The 25,757-nt window shown below is 40.4% G+C and overlaps 1 protein-coding gene across 1 annotated transcript in view; it reads left to right on the top strand.

Annotated features, from left to right (window-relative positions):
• Window positions 1-25,757, top strand: part of SYN2 (synapsin II) — a 190,715-nt gene that overhangs the window by 63,093 nt on the left and 101,865 nt on the right. The gene's annotated exons all lie outside the window — the stretch shown is intronic.

Genomic DNA, 25,757 nt, shown 5'->3' with positions numbered 1-25,757 from the left:
AAACAACTTAGAAAGCTCTCTCTTACTCTTCATGGAAGGGTATAATCATGGCTCCCAACATTCTGCAGTTTCAGTGTGGAGTGGACTGGGTTTTTTCAACTGTTAGAAAGTAAGTTTTCCCTTAGTTCTACATGTTTTCAGTAAAGCATCTGCATCTTCAAAAGTGTCTAGTGGCCCCTAGGGCAAAACCCCTGCTTTTTAACTTCTTCAGAGAATAAATTCTGGTTTCCTGTATGGATTAAGGGGCACCAAGGTGATGAGTCACCCAGCGAGGTATAATAGTGGAGATGACATAGAGGCCTAAGTGCTTCTTAAAAATCAGCTCACCTGTATGTATAACACCACTTCCAGAGACTTTTGGAGGTTCCATGGTATAAACCAGGCTGCTTTTTCCCCACTGCTGGCTTAGGACTCAGCTTTCTCAAATCTGCAGTCAGTTACCACTCCCTCCATTCTCCAATATCCACAATTTTGTTGCTGCAATTTCTTCTTCCATTCTCTTCGTCCTTGTGGGTTTATAACTAAAAAGAAAACCAAAAATAAAGCAACCCTTTACATTTATTGTAGATGGATTTCTGGAGGTAAAAAGTTAACTATTTGTGTTCATTCTGTCATCTTTAACCACAAGACAGAATATTAAACAATATTTTTGCTATTGGTTTGTAATTTATGTTATAAGCACATTAGAGCCAAAGATAAAACCTTTGAGATTTGTTGAGGGTGGCTTTATGAGCCTTGGATCGATTGATTTTTATAAATGTTTCATATGTGCTTAAGAAGAATGTACTCTATAATTGTTGGTATCTAAATCATTTGTTGGATCAAACTTGCTAATTATTATATAAATATTCACATACTTGGTAATTTTCTTATTCTTAATCTATCAATTATCTAGAGAGGTTTGTTAAAATCTACCACTTCAATTGTAGACTTGTCAGTTTCTCCTTGTAAATAAATCTGTCAACTTTTGCTTCATATATTTAGAAGCTATGAATTAGGGCCATACATGTTCCAGAATAGTTCTATCTTCTTGCTAGATTACTCCTATTAATCGTATATAATAGGCCTCTTTATTTCTCCATCAATGCTTTTTGCCATTAGTTCTGTTTTATCTATCATATAGTTTTGTCTAATTTTAGCCTGGTACAGCTTTTTCTATCCCTCTACTTTCAGCCTTTCTATGTTTATGTATTTTAGGTGTATCTCTTGCAAAACAGCCTATAAATGAATTTTTAAAATCAATCTGACAGTATTTGTCTTAACTTGAAATTTTACATTTATTATAATTACTGATGTTAGATTTATTTCTACTGTTTGTATAATGCTCACTACTGTGTTTTTACTATTTATCGTTTTCTTTTTCTTTCCTGCCTTCTACCAGATTGCAAGCCCTCCCACTCTTTTTTCAGTCCATTAATTTGGAAGTTATATATTCTGTTTGTATTATGTTAGTGAATACTCTTAAAATTTTAAAGTTGCAGTTGACTTAAAGTCCAAATTCAGTCAAATTCTTTATTCTTCTCCAAAACAACTCCACAGTCTTGTTCTGATTATGTGTTATTATTGTCCAGTTTTTATACTTGTTTTTATATTCAAATTTGTTCTTTTTTGTTGTTCTGTGGCTTGGATTTATACAGGAGTCTTAATTCCGCCTTATGCAGACTCTTCTTACTCCCTATATTTAGTTGATTGGACCAGGGGTAGACACTGGATCTAAGTCAGGCTAACTCCTGGAAACCTGAAACTGGGCCCAAGAGACACTAGTTGGAACTAGTGAAAAGCCAGAGATGAGAGAGAGGGAAAATTTGGTTGTTGATGACTTTGCAGTTTCTGATTCCAGTTTCTCAAGAGGTGCAGCTTTGGAGTTCTCTGAGATGTCCCTGTATCCTTGCAATAAATTCTCCTGTTTTGTTAAAGTAATTTATAGTGGGTTTCTTTCTTGTTATCAAAGGAACTTGAAAATGCCATTCTCTTCCCAGAATTACTAATTTTAAATTAATTATATCATTGCACATCTGTTTAATACTGCATAGCTTACTAAATATGTACTGTCATTAATTCTATTCTCCTCACAACAATGTGAATATTAATGGTTTTTCAACTAGATAAATGAGGAAACTGAGGCCCAGACTCAGGAAGTGATTGGCCCAAGTTCTTAAAGATATGGTTGATCAGCTTATATGAAAACCCAGGTGTTATTTTTAGCCCAGGGGCTTCCTATGCACCATTGCATTCTAAATTGTCCTAAGGTTGTCACAAAGGTTGTTTTCATAACATAGAGCTTCATCTTCTCCAAAGAAATAGAATAGAGATTATAGGGAAAAGCTTTTATATTAAATGCTTAGATAGTATAATGAGAAATGTGTTATTCTATTTGGAGGAAAATTACTTTGAGTACAATTGATATGATATCAATTGCTATGATACATGGTTTTTAATAACCAACACAGGTGGAGGCTTATAATAAAAGGATGCCTTACAGTAGAAGAATGAAATAACCTGCAGTCCACATTTATCTGTGAATGCTACTCAGTTTTCTTTCTTCTTAGCCTTGCAGTTTTCTTTAAATTAGAAAATTAAATCTTCAGGGTCATTATTTTAAAAGATATTCTATTCTTCCTCTTCCCTGATAACAAATTCCTTATATATTAAGAATTACTGGAACAATATTTTTATCCTGTATATGGCCAGTGATTTAAAGGATGCTTTCCATTTCTGAAATTGCATTAGGAGTACATAAATGCTTTTTAAAAATTATTCAGTAAAGCAAGTATGATACCTATTTGCAACACTAGGCCACATGTGGGATTTTTGAAACAATGAATTAGTCACTGTCTTTAAAGAGCATATAGCTGATAATATTACCAGCCAATATTCCTTGAATGCTTACTATTTGCCAGTCACTGTTGTAAATTTTTTTTTTTTTTTTTTTTTAGTATTTATTGATCATTCTTGGGTGTTTCTAGGAGACGGGGATGTGGCAGGGTCATAGGATAATAGTGGAGAGAAGGTCAGGAGATAAACACATGAACAAAGGTCTCTGGTTTTCCTAGGCAGAGGACCCTGCGGCCTTCTGCAGTGTTTGTGCCCCTGGGTACTTGAGATTAGGGAGTGGTGATGACTCTTAAAGAGCATGCTGCCTTCGAGCATCTGTTTAACAAAGCACATCTTGCACCGCCCTTAATCCATTTAACCCTGAGTTGACACAGCACATGTTTCAGAGAGCACGGGGCTGGGGGAAAGGCCATAGATCAACAGCATCCCAAGGCAGAAGAACTTCTCCTAGTCAGAACAAAATGGAGTCTCCTATGCCCACCTCTTTCTACACAGACACAGCAACAATCTGATCTCTCCTTCCTTTCCCCACACTTCCCCTCTTCTTTTCAACAAAACCGTCATCGTCCTCATGGCCCGCTCCCGATGGTCGCTGTCTCTCCGGAGCTGTTGGGTACACCTCCCAGACAGGGCGGCCGGGCAGAGGCGCTCCTCACTTCCCAGACCCGGCGGCCGGGCAGAGACGCTCCTCACCTCCCAGACGGGGCGGACGGGCAGAGGCGCTCCTCACTTCCTCCCAGCCGGGGTGGCAGCCAGGCAGAGGCGCTCCTCACCTCCCAGACAGGGCGGCCGGGCAGAGGCGCTCCTCACTTCCCAGAGGGGGCGGCCGGGCAGAGGCGCTCCTCACTTCCGAGACCGGGCGGCCGGGCAGAGGCGCTCCTCACCTCCCAGACGGGGCGGCCGGGCAGAGACGCTCCTCACCTCCCAGACCAGGCGGCCGGGCAGAGGCGCTCCTCACTTCCCAGACGGGGCGGCCGGGCAGAGACGCTCCTCACTTCCTCCCAGACGGGGTGGAGGCCAGGCAGAGGCGCTCCTCACCTCCCAGACAGGGCGGCCGGGCAGAGGTGCTCCTCACTTCCCACACTGGGTGGCCGGGCAGAGGCGCTCCTCACCTCCCAGACAGGGTGGCCAGGCAGAGGCGCTCGTCACTTCCCAGACGGTGTGGCGGCTGGGCAGAGGCTCTCCTCACTTCCTCCCAGACGGGGTGGCGGCCAGGCAGAGGCGCTCCTCATCTCCCAGACGGGGCGGCCGGGCAGAGGTGCTCCTCATCTCCCAGACGGGGCAGCCGGGCAGAGGTGCTCCTCACTTCCTCCCAGATGGGGTGGCAGCCGGGCAAAGGCACTCCTCACCTCCCAGACGGGGTGGCCGGGCAGAGGCGCTCCTCACTTCCCAGACGGGGCGGCCGGGCAGAGGCGCTCCTCACTTCCCAGATGGGGCGGCCGGGCAGAGGCGCTCCTCACTTCCTCCCAGATGCGGTGGCAGCCAGGCAGAGGCGCTCCTCACCTCCCAGACGGGGCGGCCGGGCAGAGGTGCTCCTCATCTCCCAGACGGGGCAGCCGGGCAGAGGTGCTCCTCACTTCCTCCCAGACGAGGTGGCGGCCGGGCAGAGGCACTCCTCACCTCCCAGACGGGGCGGCTGGGCAGAGGCGCTCCTCACCTCCCAGACAGGGTGGCCAGGCAGAGGCGCTCCTCACTTCCCATATGGGGTGGCGGCCGGGCAGAGGCGCTCCTCCCTTCCCAGATGGGGCAGCCGGGCAGAGGCGCTCCTCACTTCCTCCCAGACGCGGTGGTGGCCAGGCAGAGGCACTCCTCACCTCCCAGACGGGGCGTCCGGGCAGAGGTGCTCCTCACTTCCTCCCAGACGGGGTGGCAGCCGGGCAGAGGCACTCACTCCTCACCTCCCAGACGGGGCGGCCGGGCAGAGGTGCTCCTCATCTCCCAGACGGGGCAGCCGGGCAGAGGTGCTCCTCACTTCCTCCCAGACGGGGTGGCAGCCGGGCAGAGGCACTCCTCACCTCCCAGACGGGGCGGCCGGGCAGAGGCGCTCCTCACTTCCCAGACGGGGCGGCCGGGCAGAGGCGCTCCTCACTTCCTCCCAGATGGGGTGGTGGCCAGGCAGAGGGGCTCCTCACCTCCCAGACGGGGCGGCCGGGCAGAGGTGCTCCTCATCTCCCAGACGGGGCAGCCGGGCAGAGGTGCTCCTCACTTCCTCCCAGACGAGGTGGCGGCCGGGCAGAGGCACTCCTCACCTCCCAGACAGAGTGGCCAGGCAGAGGCGCTCCTCACTTCCCATATGGGGTGGCGGCCGGGCAGAGGTGCTCCTCCCTTCCCAGATGGGGCAGCCGGGCAGAGGCGCTCCTCACTTCCTCCCAGACGGGGTGGCGGCCAGGCAGAGGCGCTCCTCACCTCCCAGACGGGGCGGCCGGGCAGAGGTGCTCCTCACTTCCTCCCAGACTGGGTGGCAGCCGGGCAGAGGCACTCACTCCTCACCTCCCAGACGGGGCGGCCGGGCAGAGGCGCTCCTCACTTCCCAGATGGGGCGGCCGGGCAGAGGCGCTCCTCACATCCCAGACGATGGGCGGCTGGGCAGAGGCGCTCCTCACTTCCTCCCAGACCGGGCGGCCGGGCAGAGGCGTTCCTCACCTCCTAGACGGGGTGGCCAGGCAGAGGCGCTCCTCACATCCCAGACGATGGGCGGCCGGGCAGAGACGTTCCTCACTTCCTATACAGGATGGCGGCCGGGCAGAGGCGCTCCTCACTTCCCAGATGGGGCGGCTGGGCAGAGGGGCTCCTCACATCCCAGACGATGGGCGGCCAGGCAGAGACGCTCCTCACTTCCTAGACGGGGTGGTGGCAGGGCAGAGGCTGTAATCTTAGCAGTTTAAGAGGCCAAGGCAGGAGGCTGGTAGGTGGAGGTTGTAGCCAGCCGAGATCACGCCACTGCACTCCAGCCTGAGCACCATTGAGCATTGAGTGAGCGAGACTCCGTCTGCAATCCCAGCACCTCGGGAGGCCGAGGCAGGCAGATCACTCGAGGCCAGGAGCTGGAGACCAGCCCGGTCAACACGCCGAAACCCTGTCTCCACCAAAAACACAAAAACCATTCAGGCGTGGCGGCGCGCACCTGCAATCCCAGGCACCTGGCAGGCCGAGGCAGGAGAGTCACAGGAGCCCGAGGCAGGGTGGTTGCAGCGAGCCGAGATCACGGCAGTACAGTCCAGCTTCAGCAACAGAGGGAGACCGAAAAAAGAAGGAGAGGGAGACCGAAGAAAGGGGAGAGGGAGAGGAGGGAGAGGGAGAGGAGGGAGAGGGAGAGGAGGGAGAGGGAGAGGAGGGAGAGGGAGAGGAGGGAGAGGGAGAGGAGGGAGAGGGAGAGGGAGAGGAGAGGGAGATGGAGAGGGAGAGGAGGGAGAGGGAGAGGAGGGAGAGGGAGAGGAGACTGTTGTAAATATTTTAGATCATATGTTGATTCACTTAATCTTCACGACAGTCCTGTGAGGTATATACTATTATTATCACCATTTTATAGATGAGAATATTGAGGTGCCTTTACAGAGAAGGGTAGAGTAACAAGCTCAAGTCACATAGCTAGTAAGTTGTAAAGCCAGGACTAGAATATATGCCTGACTTGCTGCAAAGTTCATGCTTTTTCTTCTTATGCCATGCTGCCTTTAGAGCTGAGGAAAAGCAGTCTAGTGGGGAGGCTAATGAAATAATACCAGTGTGAGGCAATAAGTTCCTGGAATAAGTGCAGTCATATTACCACATTTCTTGAATTTTCTCAGTAGTGATTTCAGATACTCTCCTTGTCCCTATGAGCCATGAAAATGTTAGGCAAAATCTTGTGTTTTTTAGTACATAAAGTAATTGTTTTTTGAACCTAGAAGTAATTATATTTCTTTTCTCAGGCTGTGTACAAATTTTTGATTACGGTAACATGATCGCCATGGGAAGTAAGGATGGAGAAAAAAATCATTTCAAGGGAATCGTAATAATAATACATATTCACCTTTTTTCAGTCATTACTAGATAACATGATCACCATGGGAAGTGAGAATGGAAAAAAAGATGATTTCAAGGGAATCATACTGATAATACCTAGGTTTTTATCAGTCATTACTAGGTGTTAGACACTATGCTAAGTGTTTTACCCATTTTAATTTAACCTCACAACAATTCTGTTAAGTAAGTAGTATTACTCACCAAAGCTAAGAAAGGTTAAGTAAGTTGTACAGTCTCACATGGCTCATTAGTGATGGAACTGTGTTTTGAACACAGGTCTATCCCATTACAGACCTCTTTGAAACTGCTTCTGGAAACAAATTTGATGTCACTCGAATAGCCCAGGGATGCTAAGATTACAACATGTCAAATGCCTCTGTGGTGACAGATGGTTTGGATAACAAGATTGATTGAAGTTAACTTTAACCTGAGAAATTGTGTGGTTTTAGATGGAAGAAGAGGTGTTGAAGGAAGACTGAGCCAGCTGCTGACCAATGGGATAGAATTTGAGAGGGAGAAGTGTTGGAAGTGGAGTTACAGTTTCCTCCCTGATTTTTTCCTGATTAACTTTACTACTCAGTGCAGGTTTGTGATGGGGCAATCTTGCTACAGTATCACCTCTGTGAACTAGTCTCCACACCTAGTTAAGTTAATATGGGTAGTTAGGTTAATATGTAAAGTTAAGCATTGAGCTTGATATCAGTGACCCAATTAAGATGGTTTCACTCCCAAGAAAATTCGTATAAGAATAACTCTAAGCATGGCCATAGATTTTAATCAAACCTTGCATAGAATTTTTTTTCTTTTTTTAAAAAAAATTTATTTTTCTTTTAAGTTCCAGGGCACACGTGCAGGATGTGCATGTTTGTTACATAGGTAAACATGTGCCATGGTAGTTTGCCGCACCTGTCAACCCATCACCTAGGTGTTAAGCCTAGCATGCATTAGCTATTTTTCCTAATGATCTCCCTTCCCCCACCCAACTCCTGACCGGCCCCAGTGTGGTGTTCCCCTCCCTGTGTCCATATGTTCTCATTTTCAGCTTCTACTTACAAGTGAGAATATGCAGTGTTTGGTTTTCTGTTCCTGTGTTAGCTTGCTAAGGATAATGGCTTCCAGCTCCATCCATGTCCCTGCAAAGGACATGATCTCATTCCTTTCTATGGTTGCATAGTATTCCATGGTGTATACGTACCACATTTTCTTTATCTGGCCTATCCTTGATGGGCATTTGGGTTGATTTCATGTTTTTGCTATTGTGAATAGTGTTGCAATGAACATACATGTGCATGTATCTTTGTAATAGAATGATTTATATTCCTTTGGGTATATACCCAGTAATGGGATTGCTGGGTCAAATGGTATTTCTGGTTCTAGGTCTTTGTGGAATTGGCACACCATCTTCCACAGTGGTTGAACTAATTTACATTCTCACCAACAGTGTAAAAGTGTATTTATTTCTCTGCAACCTTGCCAGCATCTGTTGTTTCTTGACTTTTTAATAATCACCTTCTGACTGGTGTGAGATGGTATCTCATTGTGGTTTTGATTTGCATTCTCTAATGATCAGTGATGTTGAGCTTTTTTTCATGTTTGCTGGCTGTATGGAATGTCTTCTTTTGGGAAGTGTCTGTTCATATCTTTTGCCCACTTTTTAATGGGGTTGTTATTTTCTTGTAAATTTGTTTAAACTCTTTGTAGATTCTGGATATTAGGCCTTTGTCAGATGGCTAGATCACAAAAATTTTCTCCCACTTTGTAGGTTGCCTGTTCACAGTGATTATAGTTTCTTTTGCTGTGCAGAAGCTCTTTAGTTTAATTATATCCCATTTGTCAGTTTTTGCTTTTGTTGTGATTGCTTTCATCATGACATCTTTGTCTGTGCCTATGTCCTAAATGGTATTCCCTAAATTTTCTTCTAGGGTTTTTATAGTTTTGGATTTTACATTTAACTATTTAATCTATCTTGAGTTAATTTTTGTATAATGTGTAAGGAAGGGGTCCAGTTTCAATTTTCTGCATATGGCTAGCCAGTTCTCCCGGCACCATTTGTTAAATAGGGAATCCTTTCCCCATTGCTTGTTTTGTCAGCTTTGTCGAAGATCAGGTGGTTGTAGATGTGCAGTCTTATTTCTGAGTTCTCTATTCTGTTCCATTGGCCTATGTGTCTGTTTTTGTACCATTACCATGCAGTTTTGGTTACTGTAGCCTTTTAATGTAGCTTGAAGTCCAGTAGTGTGATGCCTCCAACTTTGTTCTTTTTGCTTAGGATTGTCTTGGCTATACAAGCTCTTTTTTGGTTTCATATGAATTTTAAAATACTTTCTTCTAATTCTGTGAAGAATGTCAATGGTAGTTTAATGGGAATAGCATTGAATCTGTAAATTACTTTGGGGAGTATGGCTATTTTCACCATATTGATTCTTCCTGTCCATGAACATGGGATGTTTTTCCGTTTGTGTCCTCTCTGATTGTCTTGAGCCATGGTGTGTAGTTCTTCTTGAAGAGGTCCTTCACTTCCCTTGTTAGCTGTATTGCTAGGTATTTTATTCTTTTTAGCAATTGTGAACAGGAGTTCATTCATAATTTGGCTCTCTGCTAGCCTGTTGGTGTATAGGAATGCTTGAGACTTTTGCACATTGATTTTGTATCCTGAGACTTTGCTGAAGTTGCTTATCAGCTTAAGAAGCTTTTGGGCTGAGATGATAGGGTTTTCTAGATATAGGATCATGTCATCTGTAAACAAAGACAATTTGACTTCCTCTCTTCCTATTTGAATATCCTTTTTTCTTTCTCTTGCCTGATTGCCCTGGCCAGAACTTTCAATATTATGTTGAATAGGAATGGTGAGAGAGGGCATCCTTGTCTTGTGCTGATTTTCAAGGGGAATGCTTGCAGCTTTTGCCCATTCAGTATGATATCGACTGTGGGTTTGTCATAAATGGCTATTATTATTTTGATGTGTGTTACTTCAGTACCTAGTTTATTGAGAGTTTTTAACATGAAGGTATGTTGAATGTTATCGAAGGACTTTTCTGCATCTATTGAGATAATCATGTGGTTTTGTCTGTAGTTGTTTATGTGATTAATTACATTTACTGATTTGTGTATGTTGAACCAGCCTTGCATCCCAGGAATGAAGCCAATTTGATTGTGGTGAATAAGCTTTTTTGGTGTGCTGCTGTAATCAGTTTGCCAGTATTTTATTGAGAATTTGTGCATCGATGTTTATCAGGGATATTGGCCTGAAGTTTTCTTTTTTTGTTGTTTCTCTGCCAGGTTTTGATATAAGGTGATGCTGGCCTCATAAAATGAATTAAGGAAGAGTCCTTCCTTTTCAATTGTTTGGAATAGTTTCAGAAGAAAGGGTATCAGCTCATTTTTTACCTCTGGTAGAATTCAGCTGTGTATCCATCTTGGTCCTGGGCTTTTTCTGGTTGGTAGGCTACTTATTAATGTCTCAGTTTCAGAACTTGTTATTGGTCTGTTCAGGGATTCAACTTCTTCCTGGTTCAGTCTTGGGAGGGTGTATGTGTCCAGGAATTTATCAGTTTCTTCTAGATTTTCTAGTTTATTTGCATAGAGGTGTTTATAGCATTCTCTGATGGTTGTTTGTATTTCTGTGGAGTCAGTGGTGATATCCCCATTATCATTTTTTATTGTCTATTTGATTCTTCTCTCTTTTCTTCTTTATTAGTCGAGCTAGCAGTCTATTTTATGAATTTTTTCAAAACAACAGCTCCCGGATTCATTGATTTTTTTTTTTTTTTTGAAGGGTTTTTTGTGTCTCTGTCTTCTTCAGTCCCACTCTGAGCTTGGTTATTTCTTGTCTTCTAGCTTTGGGGTTTGTTTGCTCTTGGTTCTCTAGTTCTGTTAGTTGTGATGTTAGGTTGTCGATTTGAGATCTTTCTAGCTTTTTGATGTGGGCATTAATGCTATAAATTCACCTTTTAACCCTGCTTTAACTGTGTCCCAGAGATTCTGGTACGTTGTCACTTTGTTCTCGTTGGCTTCAAAGAACTTGTTGATTTCTGCCTCAATTTTATTATTTACCCAGGAGTCATTCAGGAGCAGGTTGCTCAATTTCCATGTAGTTGTGTGGTTTTGAGTGAATTTCTTAATCCTGAGTTCTAATTTGATTGTGCTGTGGTCTGAGAGACTTTTTGTTATGATTTCAGTTCTTTTGCATTTGCTGAGGACTGATTTACTTCTAATTATGTGATCAATTTTAGAGTAAGTGCCATGTGGCACTGAGAAGAATGTATATTCTGTTTTGGGGTGGAGAGTTCTGTAGATATCTATCAGGTCCACTTGATCCAGAGCTGAGTCCAAGTCCTGAATATCTTTGTTAATTTTCTGTCTCAATTATCTAATATTGATAGATCCCACTAGAATTTTTTAGGGTACTTGCTGTTCCAATTGTGGTGAAAGAAAAATGTTAACAATCTGAAGGCTGATAGTTTAGAAAAAAATATAATTAATTAGTTATCTTTTTTAACAGCATCACCTGTTAATGTATTTTCACTGATGAGAGGATTTTATCACATCTGAATTTTAGATTTTAGTGCTTTTTAAAGACAATAAACAACAATGTTCAGTCAAAGCGTTATCTGCACTGTTAACCTTGTATAGTGCTGGGCATATAAATGCATGAAAAATGCTCATTGAATAAACAAGTGAAAATCTGCCTTTTATTTATGCATGCACTATTGCTTTTCCTAATGCATTGCTATAAGAATGTCCATAATATCAAGTCACAAAAAGAGCAACTTAAAAGGAAAATGAAATACTTAATATTACCTCCTGTTGACTTCTGAAGGAATGAGCTATTGTTCCAGATATTTTGTATTTCCATAATAAAAAGGTAACTGAAAGACAATTTGCTTTTTTGGCATTCCTTATTTTTGTGCACATTATTAGATTGCTCATTTTAGATATTTGAGCTTTCAGCTCCTTCCCTTAATTTACTTTTTTTGTTATCAATGCAAATTGCAAATGTTCTGAAAGAATATTTGAGAAGGCAATTCAGACAGTGATCAGTCCTTTGTAATAGACCCAAATAATATGTTTTGTACGTTTCTGGGGTTAGGAAACTTCTGTAAGTGAACTGATGATTTCTAACAGTGCTTGAAAATTAGAGAATTAGAATCCCAGAAGTATTTTTCTCAGTAGCCATCTAATCCGTCATTCTTCCACCACATATGCCCCCTCTTTCACCAATCCTCAGGTTTTCCCTGTGTTCACACTGCTTACTTGAATATCTATATTGATTTGTAATCTCTTTTCTGACTTATCTATATGCCACTCTTACTTCAAGGCCCAACTCAAGTATTATTTCCTCTGGTGAGCTTTCGTATAGCTCACATTGTTCATTCTTTGTGTGCTTATTGGTTTGTCATTAATATTTGTTCTAAGGGGTAGATCTGAAGGACCAATGGGCGGAAACTAAGGAAGACAGAATTAGGATCAGCATGTGTGTTGGGGATCCCCAGAACCACCCCCATTTTTGATGATTCACTAGGGAAACACCCAGGGCTCAGCATATAGTCACATCTAAGATATATCACTGTGAAAGAATACAAAGCAAAATCAGCAAAGGGAAAAGGAGCATTTGGCAAAGTCTAGAGGAAATCAAACATGAGCTTTCAAGGGTCTTCCTCTGGTGGAGTCACATAGGATGTATTTAATTCCTGCTAAGTTGTGACAAGGGTGAAATGTCTACCAGGAAAGTTCATCAGACTCAGTGCCCAAACTTTTTACTTGGGCCTGGTCACATGGACACCCTCTGCCTAGCACATACCAAAATTCCAGACCCGCAGGAGTAAAGCAGGTATTCGGCATAAAGCACATTGCATAAACAGTTTAGGCACAGTGAACCACTCTTATGAGTCCTGAGAATTGTATTATCCCTCCTGAAATCCAAGTTCTTGGATGCCGGCCAAAGGCCAAATTTGCAAACAGGCTTTCGTAAGGATAGCAGTCTCAAGCTTGCTATATTAACTCTTTTCTGCAAAGTTTGGTTTTAGGAAGGCCTTTCCGAAGTGCTAACTTCAGAACTAGGCTGACTCAAGAAGTAAATATTACCTTTTTACTAAAAGGCATTTACAAATAAATTGTGTGAGAAGTTTTAGAGGATGTATATCCATTGCTCACTGAAAACTCACTGTTATTCAAATCTGGGGCTTTTATAATCCCTTGATATATATTATAGTTTCTTTTTTCTAAAACTGTGTTACTCTTTTATTATACAGGAGAATGGCTTTGAGTTAGAAGTCAGGATACCTGAGTTTTGATGTAGTGTTGTCACTCTTCACCTGTCTCCTTAATACCTCTTACGTATTTATAAAGGATTTGAACTTTTTTTTTCAGAGTTTTCTTCCTAGCTCTCATATTTCTGCCCCTTGAGAGAGTCCGTTGGATTTCTTTGATTTTTAAAAAGCTGTTAATGATACCAAGTAGAAAAACCTATTTTCCCATAATATTTAACCATTCTTCTTATTTTTTCCCCGAGACTGAGTCTCTTGCCCAGGCTGGAGTGCACTGGTGTGATCTCGGCTCACTGCAACATCCACCTCCTGGGTTCAAGCAATTGTCCTGCCTCAGCCTCCTGAGTAGCTGGGATTACAGGTGCATACCACCACACCTGGCTAATTTTTGTATTTTTAGTAGAGACAGGGTTTCACTATGTTGGCTAGGGTGGTCTAGAACTCCTGACCTCAGGTGATCTGCCCACCTCAGCCTCCCAAAGTGTTGGGATTACAGGCATGAGCCACCACACCCAGCCTGTTGTTTTTAATTAGATCTTTTGGAGACATCTCTATTTTTTACCTGGGATGTTTGTGAATAATAGTTCTGTCTCGCTTTGCATTGGTGGTAACAAATCTTGCAGACTAAAATTTGAGTTTAGCTTCCTACCTAGGGTTGGTGGAACTGCAGTGGTGAGGAATGAGAAAACTCAAGGAGAGAGCTAAGGACAATAGGAATGTTTATTCCTTCCTCCCAAAGTTTCTCCTTAGACTTGGAAAGTCTTCAGGGTTAGGAAAATCCTTAGAAAATACTAGAAGTGCTAATGTTCCTGAAATTCCTATGTCATTATAACTTCTGTTTTTGTGGACTGTCATGATTCTCTGAGTATAAAGAGCCTATGAGTGGGCTGCTGCTCCCACTGAAGATGGCACTTCATCATCTGTTCTACCTAGTGGTCTCTGGTGAGAATGATGGAGCCTAACCATCTGCTAGTTTTAATCTGTCTGGAAACAGGAGCCCTCTGAGATTGAGGAAAACCTAGTTTCTCCATCTACCTAGCAGAATTACCACAATATCTCCATTCAATCCCATATGCTGCCAGCACTCTACCAAGTAAGAAATGACCAAAGTTAGGAACAGAGAAGTCCTTAGAGACCATATAGTGTGTTTCATGGGTTGGGATAGGGAGAGGAGAATGCTGGAATAGTCCCCTTGTTCAGACATGTCTCTCCCCATTCTTATAATTTAGAAATCCTGTTTATGGCATCTCTGTTAGGTAGCCATCCAAGGTTTAATTAAAACTCTTCATTGATCAGGAATTTATTTTTGCCCCTTGAGTTAAGCCATTTAATCACTTTGAATATATTTTTTATAATGTTCAGATGAAAACTGCCTCCCTGTAATATCTAACCATTTCTAATTTTCTTAATTATGTCGACTACTCCATTTTTTTTCCTGAGGAGCCCTTCAAAATATTAGAGAGTTTTATTCTCTTTTTATTAATTGGTATTGTCTTAAACCCTGCAGATGCTCTTGGGAAATGTAATCTATTAAATTAATATTCAAATTAATTAATCAGATTCTTTCCTCCTGGACAGTGGCTCAGATAGTAATCTAGAAGGGATATTATGCCCAGAAATCTTGTTCTTCAAAAATGAAGGGGAGATAAAAATCTTTCTCAGACAAAAATTGAGGGAATTTATCACCACTAGACTTGGCTTATACAAAATGCTAAAGGGAGTCCTTCAAGCTGAAAGAAAATGTTACTAAGCAGTAACATAAAAACATGAAAAACATGAAAGTACAAAACTCACTGGTAAAAGTAAGTACATAGTAAAATTCAAAATATTCTAGTACTGTGATGACAGTGGAAAATCAATTATATCTCTTATATGAAGGTTGAAATATTATATAGCTGCAATAATCTGTTAAGGGATACACATTATAAAAAGATGTTAGATGTTGATACCAAACACATAAAATGGAAGAAGGAGTAAAAGTTTAGAGTTTGTGTAAGTGATCAAAGCTGTTATCAACTTAAAATAGCCTGTTATAAGATGTTTTATGTAAGCCTTATGGTAACCACGAGGCAAAAACCCCTAGTAGATACACAAAAGATAAAAAGAAAGGATTCAAAGTATACCACTACAGGAAATCATTAAATCACAAAGGAGGACAGCAAGAGAAGAGAGGAACAAAGGGTCTACAAATTAACTAGAAAAAAAAATCAACAAATTGGCTGTAGTAAGTCCTTACCTAATAATAATTATTTTGAATTTAAATGGATTAAAGTTTCTAATCAAAAGGCATGGGGTGGCTAACTGGGTAAAAAAAAATATGTTGCCTAGAAGAGACTCACTTCAGTGTTAAGGACACATGTAGACTCAAAATGAAGGGATGGGAAAAGATATGCCATGCAAAGGAGCAGGAATAGCTATACTTACATCAGACAAAATAGACTTTAAGTCAAAAACTGTAAAAAAAAGACAAAGAAGGTCATTATATAAAGAGGTCAACTCATCAAGAAGACATAACAATCATATATATATATGATTGTTATGGAATATATATATACACACACACACTCAATGTCAGAGCACCTAAATATATGTGGTGAATATTAAAAGATCTGAAGGGAGAGATAGATTGCAATACAATAATAGTAAGGCACTTCAATACCCCATTTTCAACAATGGACAGCTTATCTAGACAGAAAATCAGTAAGGAAACAGAAGTCATATTGTGTATCTTTTCCAACTACAATGGTATGAAACTAGAAATTAATAATAGGGCATCTTGGAAAATTAACACGTATGTGGAAATTAAACAGTATGCCCTGGAACAACCAATGGATCAAAGAAGAAATTAAAAGGGAAAATAAAAAATATTTTAAGACAAGCAAAGATGGAAACACAGCATACCAAAACTTATGGGATGCAGCAAAAGCAGTCCTGAGAGGGGAAATTATAGCAATAAATGCCTATATCAAAAAAGAAAAATCTCAAACAACCTTACATCATACCTCAAAGGAACTAGAAAAAGAACAGAGTAATCCCAAACTTAGCAGAAGGAAGGAATTAACAAAAATCAGAGCAGAAATAGATAGAGACTGGAAAAACAATAGAAAATATCAATAAAACTAAAAGTTGGGTTTTTAAAAAGATAAACAATATTGACAATATTTTAGCTAGACTAACAAAGAAAAAGAGAAGATGCAAATAAAACCAGAAATGAAAGAGTGGACATTATACCTAATACCACAGAAATACAAAGTAGCACAAGAGGCTTCTATGTAACAAATTGGATAACCAGAAGAAATAAATTCCTAAAAACCTAGAACCTATTAAAATGAATGAAGAAGAAATAGAAAATCTGAACAGGCAATAATGAGTAAGGAGATTGAATAAGTAATAAAAAGTCTCCCATCAATGAAAAGCCCAAGACCTGATGGTTTCACTGCTGATTCTACCAGATATTTAAAGAACTAATACCAATCCTTCTCAAACTCTTCCAAAAAATGGAAGAGGAGGGAATACTTCCAAACTCGTTTTACAAGACCAGCATTACCCTGATGCCAAATACAGACAAGGACACTACAAAGAAAGAAAACTACAGGACAATATCTTTGATGAACATAGATGCAAAAATCCTCAACAAAATACTAGCAGACCAAACTCAACAACATATTTAAAAGATCATTCACCATGCTCAAGTGAGATTTATCCCTGGGATCCTAGGATGTTTTGACATATGTAGATCAATAAATGTGATACAGCATATTAACAGAATGAGGGACAAAACCCACGTCATCATCTCGGTAGATGCAAAAAAGCATTTGACAAAATTCAACTTCCTTTCATGATAAAAACTTTCAACAAATTAGCTATAGAAAGAATGCAGTTCAATACAATAAAGGCCATATATGACAAGCCCACAGCTAACATACTAAATGGTGAAAAGTTGAAAGCTTTTTCTCTAAGATCAGGAATAAGACCAGGATGCCTACTCTTGCCACTTCTGTTTATCATAATACTAGAATTCCTAGTCAGAACAATTAGGCAAGAAATAGAAATAAAAGATATCTAAATAGAAAAGGAGGAAGGGAAATTGTTTCTGCTGATGATGATATATATTTTTTTAAAAACCCTAAAGACTCCACCAAAAAACTATTCAAACTGATAAATGAATTTAGTAAAGTTTAAAGCTGTAGGATACAAAATCAGCATACAAAAATACCATTTCCATATACTAACAATGAACTATCTGAAAAAGAAATTAAGAAAACAGTCCCACTTACAATAACATCAAAAAATAAATACCTCATAGTAAATTTAACCAAAGAGGTGAAAGATCTGTATATCAACAATGATAAAACATTGCTAAAAGAAATTGAAGATGACACAATAAATGGAAAGATATCTTGTGTTCATGGATTGGAGAAATTAATGTTGTTAAAGTATCTATATTACCCAAAGTGTTCTAGAGATTCAGTGTAATCCCTATTGAAATTCCAATGTCATTTTTCATAGAAATAGCAAAAAAATCCTAAAATTTGTAAGAAACCATAAAAGACTACAAATATCTAAAGCAGTCCTGAGCAAGAAGAACAAAGCTGGAGGCATCACACTCCTTGATTTCAAAATACATTTTAAAGCTATCTTAATGAAAACAGCATGGTACCAGCATAAAAACAGACACGTCAACCAATGGAACAGAATAGAAGTCCCAGAAATACCAGCCTGGGCAACATGGTGAGACCTTGCCTCTACAAAAAAGGAAAAAAAAAAATAGCTAGGAGTGGTGGTACACACCTGTAGCCCCAGCTGCTTGGGGAGGTTGAGGTGGGAGGATCACTTGAGCTCAGGAAGTTGAGGCTGCAATGAGCTGTGTTCATGCCACTGCACTTCAGCCTAGGTGACACAGTGAGACCCTGTCTCAGAAAAATCCCAAAAAGTAACCCATGCGTTTATGATCAATTGATTTTCAACAAAGGTGCTAAGAACACACAATGGGGAAAGGACAGTCTCTTCAATAAATGGTGTTGGGAAAACTGGGTATCTACACGCAAAAGAATGAAATTGGACCTTTATCTCACATCATATACCAAAAAAAAAAAAAAAACCCTCAAAATGAATTAAAGACTTAAACATAAGACCTGAAATGGTAAAACTCCTAAAAGAAAGCATAAGAGAAAACCATAGGTTGAGCAATGACTTCTTGGATAGGACCCCAGAAGCGCAGGCAACAAAAGCAAAAATACACAATCGGATTGAATCTAACGAAAAAGCTACTGCACAGCAAAGAAAACAACAGAGTGAAGAGACAACCATGGATTGGGAGAAAATATTTGCAAACCATACATCTGATAAGGGGTTAATATCCAAAATATATAAGGAACTCAAACAACTCAATAGCAAGAAAACAACCCAATTTTTTTAAATGGGCAAAGGACTTGAACAGACATTTTTAGAAAGAATGCATATGAATGGCCAATAGATATATGGATAAATGCTCAATATCTCTAATCCTCAGGGAAATGCAAATAAAAACCACAGTGAGATAACATCTCATACCTGTTAGAATCACTGTTACCAAAAAGACAAAAGATAAGTGTTGGGGGAGTTGTGAAGAAAAGGGTGCACTATTGGTGGGAAGGTAAATTAGTATAGCCATTTTGGAAAATGCTATGGAGGTTCCTCAAAAAACTAAAAATATAATTGCTGTACAATCCAGCTATCCCACTTCTGGGTATATATCCAAAGGATTTGAAATCAGTATGTCAAAGAGATATTTGCACTATGGTCATTTCAGCATTGCAGTAACCAAGATATGGAAACAATCTAAGTGTTTGTCAACCAATGGATGGATAAACAAAAATGTAGTATATATACACAATGGAATACTATACAGCATTTACAAAGAAGGAATTTCAGTCATTTGCAACAACATAGATGAACCTGGAGGACACTGTGTTAGGTGAAAGAAGCCAGACTCATGGAAAACAAATCATCTCACTTTTATGTGGAATCTTAAAAAGTTGAACCCATAGAAGGAAAGAGTAGAATGATGACTAGGGGATGTGGTGGAAGGGGAAAGGAGAACTGTTAGTTAAAGGGTGCAGAGTTTCAGTTAGACAAGAGGAATAAGTTTTAGTGATCTATTGCACAGCATGGTGACCATAGTTAATGATGTATTGTCTACCTCAAAATTGCTAAAAGAATAGATTTTAAATGTTTTCACCACAAAAAACAATAGGTAAAATGGTGAATAAATTAGCTTGATTTAATCTTTCTACAACATATACACATATCAAAACATCACATTGTATTCCATAAATTTATAAGTATTCATCTGTTCTTATGTTGCTAATAAAGACATCTGAGACTGAAAAGAGGTTTAATGGACTCACAGTTCCACATGGCTGGGGAGGCCTCACAATCATGGTGGAAGGCAAAGGAGGAGCAAAGGCACATCTTACATGGCTGCAGGCAAGAGAGAGCTTGTATACGGGAACTCCCATATATAAAACCATCAGATCTCATGAGACTTATTCACTATCATGAGAATAGCATGGGAAAGGCCTGCCCCTCATGATTCAGTTACTTCCCACTGGGTCCCTCCCAGGACACATGGGAATTATGGGAGCTACAATTCAAGATGAGATTTGGGTGGGGACACAGCCAAACCATATCAATGTGCAATCATTATCTCTCAATTAAACATTTTAAAGAAAAAAGCTGGGTACAGCGGCGTGTGCCTGTAGTCCTAGCTACTTGGGAAGCCAAGGCAGGGGGATTTCTTGAGCCCAGTAGTTTGATGCCAGCCTGGGCAACATAGTGAGATATTATATTTAAATTTTTTCTTTTTTAAGAAAAGAATCTAGCAGGAATAGTTAATTTGGAGGAATCCTGGGTTGTGTTATAGCAGCCTCTAGGGAGCCTGAAGGCATTAAATGTCTAGGGGGAGTCAAGGGAAGATAACTGGGGAGTCAGAGAGAGTACAGAAATGTAGGCACAATGTCATAGAGGTTGGCTGTTACCCAAGGTTTGTGGGTGTAGGGGGAAATCCTGAGCTGGATTCAAGACTATTGAGATTTAGTCTTGTCCTTGTTCCCAGAGTTCTGTAATTCTGGACAGTCACTTGTAGTGCTTTATTTTCTTATCTACAACAGGAAGGAGTTAGATTAGAGAATTCAATGAGCACTAGGTAGCCCTGAAAGCACTCTAGGCTGTGATGACCAAGAAATAGACTAAAAGCATTTTAAGAGAATTTCTGCCTAGATATCCGACTTGGCCTCCAGGAGACACATTTCTCTGAGACTAGCAAATTTAATTTTGAACTTTTATTTCTTTTGATAGCTACTTGGCCCTTATGAATTATTAAATCAGCAGCTCCTTAAGAAATCCACACCCAGAGCTGATGAAGAGAGGAAGTCTCTGGGGCTGTGGTCTTCAGAAAGCTTAAGCCATTTTCTGCAAATATGTTATTTATAAATGACTATGAGGAAACTCTAGCCTGTCTCTGACTTTATGAATGTATAAATGAAACAGGTCATACCTAGGATCCCATGGGAGCATCAAACACAAAGTTAATGTAACTTAGAGTAGCCCCCGAAAAGAGATGACACAATGTAGTGGAAGGAATGCTAAGCTGAAGAGTCTGAAGACCCAATTTTAAATTTCTGGCTCCGCCACTTTCTTGCCAGTAAGACCTTGAGCTAATGAGTTCACTCCTCTGTGCTTCAGGGTCTTCAGCTATAAAATAAGACAGTTGGACTAACTTTCAAGTTTTAGTAACTGAGGCTTGGCAACTTAGAAGTAAGAGAATGGAGCTAGAAGCCCATGAACAGGAAGTCATCTGTAATGACATCAAGGATAGCAGGTTATTCCTGGCCAGGAGCCTAATATGAAACTTTACTTCTTATTGTTCCTTGGCCTAATTGATGTCGTGATGCTTTATCTGATTGTGCCACTGACAGACTGGCTAGGGAGTGATTTTCTAACTTTTCCTCCACTGTTACCCCAAATGATAGAGAAAAGTGAATCCCAGGGTTTTGCAGGAGAGGACAGCATAGCACTAAATGGTTTGCTTTGAGTGATAGATGTATTTAAAATGTTATAAGACAAACTCATGTAAATTTGGCATTCTATTCCATAATATTGTGTTCCATAATGTAGTTAGTTTTAATATCAGCATGTTTTAAATTGTTTTTAGGGAAATGGAAATTCAAAACTTCCTTCTTCTATCTCTTCCCCTCATAATCTTGGTAGATGGAGGGCTTAAGTCTAGAAGAATGATCAACACTAAACTGTTTATAATAGTTTGTTTTCAGAGGTGGGATTGTAAAGAAATTTAAGTTTATGTTATTCCTTGGGCTCATTACAACTATATACTAAGAACAATCATTGTGTAAAATTGGTACTGCAAGAAGAATCTCTGTGGGTATTCTGTGGGGATATGTATTTTTTTTTCTCATTACTCTTATTTAAGGAGCATGGAGCTACAAGAAGATAACCTTGGTCTAATATTTTCTCAGAAATATTTTGATAGTTTATAAGCTAAATGATAGCTTGTAATGTTAGCATTTCCCAAACTGTTTGCTGTGATCTATATGGGAAAATTTAATTAATCAGCTATGGAGAGATGGAGAAGTAGACTGATTATTATAGCCTTTTTAAAAGGTAACAGATCCTCACAGCTCAAGTAATTCTTATAAGTGAGACCCAGAGACGGAAAGTGACTTATTTGAGATCACATCCAATATTAGCAGAAGAACTAGGATTTGAAGCCAGGTATTTTGCCTTGTCTCAGAGCTGTTAGCATTTACTTAATTTGGGGTATTTTTAAAATTTAAATTGGATTATGGGTATTATTTATGCTAGTAATTTGCTTCTGTCAAAATAGTTAAGCCTCAAGACTTAGTGGGAACACCAACAGTGGTCTACCCCCTGTATTTTGTTCCACACTCAACATCTCTGCAGGCTGTCTATTGGAATAGAGGGTTTGACCACCAAATAAATGTAAGCAGCCTATGTACAACTGTTTTCTATAAAGACTTACTTGGATATTGAGAGGCAGGTGTGTTTATTGCAAAATGAATGTTAAATCTTCTAATAACTTCTGGATTTGAGTTCGGAACTATTTTGGCCAACTGACAATTTCACAAAATGTAGATAAACTATGATGTCACTAAAACAGGTAATTCAGGCAGATCACTAGAGATCAATCCATTCTTTTTGCAAAGAAAATTCATTTTTTTTAAGAAAAGTGTGTTTTTCACCCAAATATGCTTTATTTAACTCTTCTTGCACATTTAAGGCCAATTATCAGAGGATACTTGGAATCTGAACTTTTTTAGACTGTATGTGAGGAAATAATGGAAAATATTTTAATTCCTTCACTATTAAATGGAGCACCAAATGTTCAAACTTTTCTCCCTATACTTTTAAGCATAGTTTCTAAAGATAATTAGGATTAGATTTAAGTATAGAAAAATCTATATGTTGCTCTTTCTTTAAGAGGTGGTTAAGACACAATCATTGCTTTCCAAGAATACAATGAGTAGGGAATACAAATGAGAGCAATTAACCTCTCATCTGTGAGAGAAGGGCTTGTATAGAGAGAGAGGTATGGGGAGCATAGAGGAAGAAGTAAGTTAGTTTACCCGGAGGGGTCATATCTGAATGGCTTTGAAGAGTGAGTAAAATTTCTCCAGACAAAGGAACTATTATTCCAAGCAGATCTTTCTGAGCTCCTGTGAATTCAAAACACTTATTAGCTGTACCACTTATTTGGCATCCCTGGACCACTCATATTATTTCATTTCTCATGCCTTATGTCTTCAGCCAGATTCTAGGCTTCCTGGGGGTCAAAGACTGCTTCATATGTCATTGCATTGTTTCAGCACTGACTCTGTAGTGTTTCAAAATGTTTTGTATAGTTGGTACACAATTAATGTTTGTTGATTGACCAACTTAACATTTGAGAGGTGGAAGAAGGGCCTGTTGAGCTAGAGTTTGAGGTGACCTTGGAATAATTTTTTAGGTTTCTTGATCAGTATTAAAGACCCATTGGATCTCTGAGAATAGCTTTATCTATAACATTTTTCCTTTTTCCCCATTTTCATTACTACCCTCACTGGGGGTTCTCTGTGACTTCTCTCAGGGCCTGTTAGCCATCCTGATTACTTTTCCTCTCCTACAGGGTGCCTTTGACCTTAAAGTTATTATTTTTCCTCTTTGGGCATCTGTGTCCTCATTAGTAAAATAACATGAAAGTAATCTTTAAGTTTCTTTCTAGCTCCAATATTCTGTGATACCATTGTCCAGAATCTCTACTGAATGGTGGAGCAAATTATGTATCACATTTTTTGTTATAAAAATCAAATTGGTTTATTGAACAGATTCTGGAGAATAAAACCTTCATTCAAGCCTCAGCCTTAGTGAGCATATTAGTATTGTGGTCTCTGTGGGTTTTTAATCAAAGAAAACTGTGGACATAGGAATGGTGTCATTCGTCAGTGTAAGCTGCAATGAAGAAATGCAAGGTAGAAAAAGATGATTGACATCATTAGACCCACTTTGACAAATGTGATATTATTCTCAAAGTACTCCCCAGCATCTGAGTTATTTTTGTCTCCTGTGGGTCAGAGTCTGGGGCTTGTTCTTCTCCCCTGGTAAGATAGCTAGTTAATGATGGCTCTGCCATCATTGAAGGACATTTGGTCTTTAATAATGGGCTTAAATTTTTCTTGGTCCTGTTGGGAACTTCAGCTGTAACAAGGAAACTTAGTAGTAACGATACTTTGATGTGGGAAAAAGTAAGCACCTTTTGCTGAAATCAGTTGCTCTCCTCACTGACTTTGAGCATGTTATTTTCATTTCCACATTAGCGTCTTTTTTCTAAGTGTCCTGCTGTTCTTTGCTGATATCCTTACTCTGTATCCTAACTGTTCTAATGGTTACTTTTCAAAAGTACATCTCTATCCCCTGGCTGCCCTTTCTCCTTTCTCTAAAAGTCTTATAAGAAGCCTCTGCCCTGCAATTTTTTTTTTTTTTTTGAGATGGAGTCTTGCTCTGTTGCCCAGGCTGGAGTGCAGTGGCATAATCTCAGTTCACTGCAACCTGTGCCTCCTGGGTTCAAGTGATTCTTCTGCCTCAGCCTCCCAAGTAGCTGGGACTACAGGCACATGCCACCACGCCCAGAATTTTGTGTATTTTTAGTAGAGGTGGGGTTTCACCATGTTGGCCAGGCTGGTCTCGAACTCCTGACCTCAGGTGATCTGCCCACCTCAATCTCCCAAAGTGCTAGGATTACAGGCATGAGCCACCGTGCCCGGCCCCTGCAATTTAATATTTAGTTCTCTACTGTCTAATATTATTAATCTGTCTTATGTGTGTTCATTTTGTCTCCTTAAATAGATTATTTGCTTCTTGAGGGCAAGGAGTAATCTTTGTTCATTTCTATAATCCTAATATCATTGGGTTGGCCCCAGAAACAGGATGGAGGAGGGAGTGAAAGAGTGTAAAAGACAACATTTATTGAATTCATACCCTTTACTAGGCACTGTGATATGTACCTTATATTTTATAAAAAAAAATTTATAACAGCCTAAAGATAGGAAATATCAGTTCCATCTTAGTCCTGAGGAGACTTGGCCTCAGAAAGGCTAGGTAGGGTGCCAGAGGCAGTGTGGATTCAGGCATATTTGGTATTAAGTCACCTCCATCTATGCCATTTACTTTTTGTGTAACCACAGTAAGTAACTTAGCCATTCTGAGCCTCAGTTTCAAGATGAGGGGGTGAGTGTAATACCTACACTGTTGGGTTCTTGTGAACCTTAATAAGAAAGATGAGGTATTTAAGGGGCCTTTGAGTGCCTAGCACATAGAATATCTCTAAACAGTACATATTTGACAATAGAATGGACAGGATTTGCTGTCCATTCTATGGTTGGTTATGATGCACAAAGAGAGAAAAGTAAAGCATGACTCCCAGGTGTCATCTTGAACACTTGAGAAGAGTATATAATTTGCAGAGAATATGGAATGCTAGAAGAAAAACAGGTATGGAAGGGAGATATTGAGTTTAATTATATGTTGAATAGGCAACTGAATTTATAAGTCTGGAGCTCAGAGGAGAGATCTGAGACAAAGATACAGTGTAAATCTTGGAGTTGTTGGCCTACGTGTGGTGACTGATGTTCGTAGATAGAAGAGAGAGAAAAGGCAAAGTAAGATGGCCTAAGTTCTGAAGAACTTCAACACCAGCAGACAGGTTGAAGAACCAGGAAACTAGTTTGACGAAAGCCAAAGGAAGAAAACATTTCAAGACAGAATCATCTACACATGATGTCACTTTGTTCTCACCTTCCACTTACTCTTCAGCTCACTACAGTCTGGCTTCCGTACCATTCCCCTCAGTTACACCAAAATAGCTCTTTTTTAAATGACCGTCAGGCTGGGAGCAGTGACTAACGCCTGTAATCCTAGCACTTTGGGAGGCCAAGGCGGGTGGATCACAAGGTCAGGAGATCATCGAGACCATCCTGGCTAACACAGTGAAACCCGGTCTCTACTAAAAAATACAAAAAATTAGCTGGGCGTGGTGGCGGGCACCTGTAGTCCCAGCTACTCGGGAGGCTGAGGCAGGAGAATGGTGTGAACCTGGGAGGC

Source organism: Pongo abelii, chromosome 2 (assembly GCF_028885655.2).
Source record: "Pongo abelii isolate AG06213 chromosome 2, NHGRI_mPonAbe1-v2.0_pri, whole genome shotgun sequence".
Lineage (NCBI taxonomy): Eukaryota > Metazoa > Chordata > Mammalia > Primates > Hominidae > Pongo > Pongo abelii.
This window is presented reverse-complemented; position numbering and strand designations above follow the sequence as displayed.